Source organism: Vespula vulgaris, chromosome 9, assembly GCF_905475345.1.
Source record: "Vespula vulgaris chromosome 9, iyVesVulg1.1, whole genome shotgun sequence".
In the NCBI taxonomy this organism is placed as follows: Eukaryota; Metazoa; Arthropoda; class Insecta; order Hymenoptera; family Vespidae; genus Vespula; species Vespula vulgaris.
Genome location: NC_066594.1, coordinates 3,355,411 through 3,362,500, shown reverse-complemented (window position 1 = coordinate 3,362,500; position 7,090 = coordinate 3,355,411).

The following is a 7,090-nucleotide window of genomic DNA, read 5'->3' as shown; positions in this document are numbered from 1 at the left end:
CAAAAACGACACTTCGTTCGATTTAACATCGATGCCGTGTCATCGTCATATATATATATATATATATATATATATACACAGTACACACACACACACACACACATATCTCCCTCACCCACCCCTCTCTTTTTCATTCTATTATATCTCTCTTTCGTCCTCTCCCACAGCTGCACGAGCATTGTAGGAGACGAAAAGTATATGAATGTAGGAGGCAAAGGGAAAAAAGAGAGAGAGAGAAAGAGAAAGAAAGAAAAAAGAAAAAAGAAAAAAGAAGCGAGGCAGAAGGCAGAACGTAGAAAAGGGAGGAGATACTCGTCAAGTCGGTACTCCACCCTCGGCTTTAACGCCTCGGAAGTGACGCACTCCTTCGCGGATACGAGCTTTTACGTCAAGCTTGTTCGAGTTGCTTCTCCACCCTTGTCGACGACGCCAGGGACAAAGAGAAAGAGAGAGAGAGAGAGAGAGAGAGAGAGAGAGACAAAGAGAGAGACAAGAGTTTCCGAGATTCGACTCTACGGTACCCTTTCCATCGATTTATTTCGTTAGTCACGAAAACTACGCGACACTACCTGCCTCTGTTAGATCTGAAAACGAAATCACTTGGCGAATAAATAAAACGATACTCAAACAACAACTATAAGAAAGAATTGGAAAATCATCGGAATATATTATCTGTAAGACTTCGTATAAAAAAGTTCGTATTGGTATTAGAGTGTGTATAAAAAAGAAAAGACGTCAATTTCGTAATAGTTGAAGCTAGCAGAAGATTATTAATAAGATACGTCGAATGATCACAATGTAATAATCACCCAAGTGATAAGTCAATCGTTTAAATCGTCGAAAGAATTTTATCGAAAGTATTTCCTTTTTCTTTCTCCTTTTTTTCTTTCTTTCTTTTTTTTTTTGCGAACTAATTGTAGATTACGTTATGGGCTTAAGGAACGAAAAATAGGAAAGAAAAGAGATCTACTTGTTCAGACAACCCTTCCAACGACACGGTTAATTTATGTATCTGATTATGAGAAATTACATAGTAATAGTAATTAAGCAAACGATTAAGCAAAATTTATCGTCTTACCCTTCCGAGACTTGATTTGAGATTATGAAGTTTAGTTATCTGATAAGGTAACTTATTCGTGATTTTATATAGAAATGCTCTTTAGCATTGCTCGTCGCACTCGATCATTGCATTATAGTTATTGATTTTTTTTGTTTTATACGATGCTTGATATAATGCGTGCATTGGCACATTTACGTACAATTTTTTTCTACTGTGTTATATTAAAACCGTGTTCTCGAAGTATCGTGTTATAGTATTTTTTTTTCTCTCACTCTCTCCTCTCTCTCTCTCTTTCTCTCTTCATTTTTTTGTTCATTTTTTTTTTCTTTCCTTTTTTTTTTTACCATGTTATATCGAAACCATGTTCTCGGGGTACAGCTTTATAGGAGAGTGTTGTACACGTACTATATTTCCTACCGCAGAGTGTATGACAATTCTGTGCTTTATTTATCTTCTCTGCACTTTCTCATTTCTCGTCTCCTAAATTTTTATCCTCTTTTTTCTTTCCTTTTTTCCATCCTTTTCCTTTTTCCTCTTCTTGTTTTTCTTTTTTCTCTTTTTTAATCTCTCCTTCGTGATGAACCGCAATACATTCGGTAGCTCGTTAGTCAGCTGAAAATCTTATATTTTCGGTAGAAAGACTAAAAAGAAAAAAAACGTTTGTATAAAAAAAAAAAAAAAAAAAAAAAAGAAAGAACTGCGAAAATTATTTTATTTTTGCGTCATAGTAATTAATTGAAAAAAAAAAAAAAGAAGAAAGCAATTTAGAATAGCAGATGCGTTTAATATTAATAATTTTTTTAAGTCTCCCATTAAGAGAATTCTCAAATATCGTGATTATTCATAATACTTAATTCCGTTCACATTAATTACATACCTATGTGAGTACGTGTCAATACGTAAATACATATTCGAATGTAAAAATGCAGAAACGAGTTTATGAAATTGGAACGCCTTACCGGTCGTAAAATCTTCGGATTATATCGGATTATATTCGTAACGATCGATCAACAATCGATTGCGCAATTAACGGAACGACAATTTGTGGAAAGAGAAGAATAAAGAATACAGATAAAAAGAAAGAGAGAAAAAGAGAGAGAAAGAGAGGGAGAGGAAATGGAGAGACAGCTTTGTGCGCATTACCATCGCGAAGTCACGAATCTTCAATTATCGAAATGGAAGGGAGCCGAGTGAGAAGGCGGTGTATTCAGATTTCTTGTTTTATTCTTTTTCTTCTTCTTTTTCTTTCCATTCCTTTCCTTTCCTTTCCTTTCCATACCTTTTCTTTTTCTTTTTCTCTTTCTTTTTCTTTTTCTTACATTTCTTTTTTCTCGTGGCACATTCTGCCGGCTGGCACAATGAGAGGACGGCTCGGCATAAAAATGGGTACAGAAAAGAGTGCGTGGGTGGTAGGTGGGTCAGAGGTAGAACGAGATGGCTGATAGATGGGGAAAAGTATTCGTGGACTCGGACGAATGTATGTATATAACGGACGAATATATATGTGTAAGTATTTTTATAGGTGTATACTTTTGTAACTGTGTGTATAGGGAAGGAAGGAGAGAAAAAGAGAGGGAGTGAGAGAGAGAGAGAGAGAGAGAGAGAGAGAGAGAGAGTGAGGAGAAAGAGAGAGGAGAGAAAGGAGAGGAAGAATGGGTAACGTGGAAGGGGCGGTCGAGCTGGAAGGCCACAATGCACGAAAAGATGCGACACGAAATTCGGGCTGGAGGAATAAAAGGAGGTCTCTCTTCGCAAAGTCGTAGTTAAACGAGGAGGAACTACTGCCGTCATTCTCGATAGTGAGAAAGGAAATACGCAAAGAGGGATGAGGATTGGGGTCGGGGAGGGGTTGGAGATAGGGGGCGGAAGATATATCCTAACTTTACTTCGTCGCCTTTTACTTCAAATAAGATAACGAGTTTACTTTGGTGGATATCTCTCTCTCCCTCTCTCCCTCTCTCTCTCTCTCTCTCTCCCACTCTCATTCTCACTACACACTCTTTCTCCCTCGCTCCTTAGCGTTTTATATTTAATAATACTTTGATGAGAGAGAAACATCATTCCGCTCCTCTTTCCTCGTTTATCATCTACAGATATAATTATTCGACTCTAGTCAGAGAATTTCAAAGAGGAAATTTACGCTTGATCTAATCCACATCGAGCGTTATTAATCAATTAATCTTTCCGTTCGATCGAATGCGCCAACGATTATGGTTAGGAACTTGTCATAACGTGAACCTGATAGAAATAACGATATATTTTCTTTAATGCTTCAATAAAATATCCTTCAAAATTATTTTTGACTATGTAATATATAATGTATGTCGAGTGTAATTAGAGAAAATTGCTATAAATGGAATAATTTATGTTGAAGTCATACTTTGAGATCAAACGTTGCGCGGCAACAAGTCTTTGGCAAACAGCGATAAATCAAATAAAAGAATCGATTCGCCAGAAAAATTTTTGCTCCATAAATAATCTGAAATATGGAAGAGGAAAATGTTTATACGATTATACGTGACACCACTTCACACATCATGTGGTCCGGATACAAATCTCGATTTGAGGGAAAAATTTTTACCTATCCAGACTTTGAAAATCCGAACAGGTAAGTATAAATGGTGAGGAGGTAGCACGATCTCACGTGCCACCTCTTCACATATCATGTGATCCAGATACAAATCTGAAATTGCAAGTAAAATTTTTACTTACCCGAGTTTTGAAAATCCTAACAGGTAAGTATAAATGGTGAGGAGGTAGCACGATCTCATGTGCCACCTCTTCACATATCATGTTATCCGGATACAAATCTGAAATTGCAAGTAAAATTTTTACCTACCCGGGATTTGACAATCCTAACAGGTAAGTATAAATGGTGAGGAGGTAGCACGATCTCATGTGCCACCTCTTCACATATCATGTGATCCGGGTACAAATAGGGAATTGTAAGAAAAATGTTTACTTACCCGGGATTTGAAAATCCTAACAGGTAAGTATAAATGGTGAGGAGGTGGCACGATCTCACATGCCACCTCTTCACCCATCATGTGAACCGGATACAAATAGGGAATTGTAAGAAAAATTTTTACATACCCGGGATTTGACAATCCTAACAGGTAAGTATAAATGATGAGGAGATGGCACGATCTCACGTGCCACCTCTTCACCCATCATGTGATCCAGATACAAATCTGAAATTGCAAGTAAAATTTTTACTTACCCGAGTTTTGAAAATCCTAACAGGTAAGTATAAATGGTGAGGAGGTAGCACGATCTCATGTGCCACCTCTTCACATATCATGTGATCCGGATACAAATCTGAAATTGCAAGTAAAATTTTTACCTACCCGGGATTTGACAATCCTAACAGGTAAGTATAAATGGTGAGGAGGTAGCACGATCTCATGTGCCACCTCTTCACATATCATGTGATCCGGATACAAATCTGAAATTGCAAGTAAAATTTTTACCTACCCGGGATTTGACAATCCTAACAGGTAAGTATAAATGGTGAGGAGGTAGCACGATCTCACATGCCACCTCTTCACCCATCATGTGAACCGGATACAAATAGGGAATTGTAAGAAAAATTTTTACCTACCCGGGATTTGAATATTCGAACAGGTTAGTATAAATGGTGAGGAAGTGGCACAATCTCACGTGCCACCTCTTCACCCATCATGTGATCCGGGTACAAATAGGGAATTGTAAGAAAAATGTTTACTTACCCGGGATTTGAAAATCCTAACAGGTAAGTATAAATGGTGAGGAGGTAGCACGATCTCACATGCCACGTCTTCACACATCATGTGATCCGGATGTAATACTCAATTGGTGGGAAAATATTTTTCTTGTCTAGAATTGTTGATTTTGAACAGCTGAGTATATCTTGTCGGTAGGTGTCATGATTTCACATGTCTTCTCTTTATGCATTTATATTATAGTATTACGTATTTGTTTACGTAATATATGTGCATATATATTACGTAATATGTACGTATATGTACTTAATTGTACCTAATTATAGGTACTTAATTAATAATAAGCACAAAACTACCACAGTGTTACGTATATGGCTATGTAATAGCGTACTAAATATAATATACAGATACATGCACACACACGCACATATATATAAATATATATATATATATATTTATTTATTTATACGCAATATAAAGGTATTAATAAAAATTTATATATCCATAATATATGTTACATATGATACGAATTTTTTGTAAACCAGAAAACAAGATAAATTTCGTCGACATCAAAATTTATCTATGGTATACCAAGAAATGCAACGTAAAGTGGTTTTCTCTGTGTCTCTCTCATCTCTCAGTTTTTCTCCTTACTTCTCTCTCTCTCTCTCTCTTTCTCTACTCGGTCAAGTTTTCTTTTCGATTTGTCTTACCTTATTTTTCTGGTTCTACCCAACGAGAAAAAAGTACTATGTATATATGCTTGTATGAAAGACCTTTCAACCTTTGAGCTATATGCTTCGTCATATTTTCAAACATATTTCGAATCCTGGCGTAATCTCACCTTTTTTTCCTAACAATAAAAAGCACGCAATTTATTTCTTACGCTTAGCTTCATTTATCCTATTAAATATATGCACGCGTTAAACAAACATTTATCTTACTAAAGATAGTCAATTACGTCGATTTTATCAAAAATCGTTACAAATATTATATCATCGATATCATTATCACGAAAATGTTCAGCTTAAAAGACTCTGAAAAAATATAGGTTAATATCTTAATAATAATCCATTCGATGTATGTCTTCCTTTGTTTCCCAAATAAAATCTTTCTAACAAAAGTTTAAATGTTGCATCGAACGAATCGACATTCGCTTGCTCGTGACATTAAAAAGCGATCGAAGCCGCATTAACCTACTTTCCGTTCCTCTTTATATCGGGTCACCGATTTATTGTCGATCTGTCTCCCATACATAGACGTATACATACGTATAATATACATACATGCGTGCTTACTTACCTACTTATTTATATATATTCGATCAACTAATAAATAATGTCGGAATTTGTAATAGAAATTATCTCGATACATTGTTATTTATTTAAATATAAAATATTAAAAATTACCTTATTACCTGTTAGCCTAACTCAATACATAGGAAATATTTTTAATAATCAATCGAAATTGAAAAAATATCGATTTATTAATCAATCGAAAGGATCGATCGATCTCTGTACGCGTACATGTACTCGATGCCTAAGGTAAGAGATCTATTTTTTTATTTATTTATTTTTTAGTTTGTTTAAGTTTGAATCTTTGACAAGGCCACGAAGTCTCGAGAATACAGGGTCGTTCGTTTCTTCGTAAGAATGATTATCCAAGATGGCTCGCGTGTTTTACATCGGTCTTTTGGGGGGAGGGCTTTCGTGCTCAGTGAGGTAACGCGCTACGGATATACTATATAGTCTTTTTACGACGCCAACGATAGATCATTCTCACGAGAGATACGTTCTACGTACCTTCTGTTAAAATAATACGATTCTTTCTCTCTCTATCTCTGTCTTCGAAAACGTAGCAAATTTTTTGTTATCACCTCTCCCTTTTTCTTTTCCTTTTCCTTTTATTTTCACTTTTTAAGTGACTTAACACTGAAGTAATTTAGTTCTGTTTGTTCTTATATTATAACAACAATAACGTTTTAAAATAATATTCTAAAATAATTTATACATTATTATTTACATGGCATTGTAAATATTTTTACGTTTACCGATACGATTGAAAGTCTTATAAGGCTTGCATAAGATATCTGTCTATCAATGATTACAAATAATTTCTTAAATTTAAACTGTTCCATGGAGTTCGTCGTTTTGCACGTGTTAAAAAAAAAAAAAGAAAAGAAAACAGATACAAAAACAAAAATCGAAAAAAATCTTCAAAGGTAAATATCACATCCTTCGTTTTTTTCCGCTTTTCTAGGATTTTTATCAAAAAATAACTTGCAACGATTTGAAACGATGAACAAACAGAAAAAATGAAAGAAAAGAAA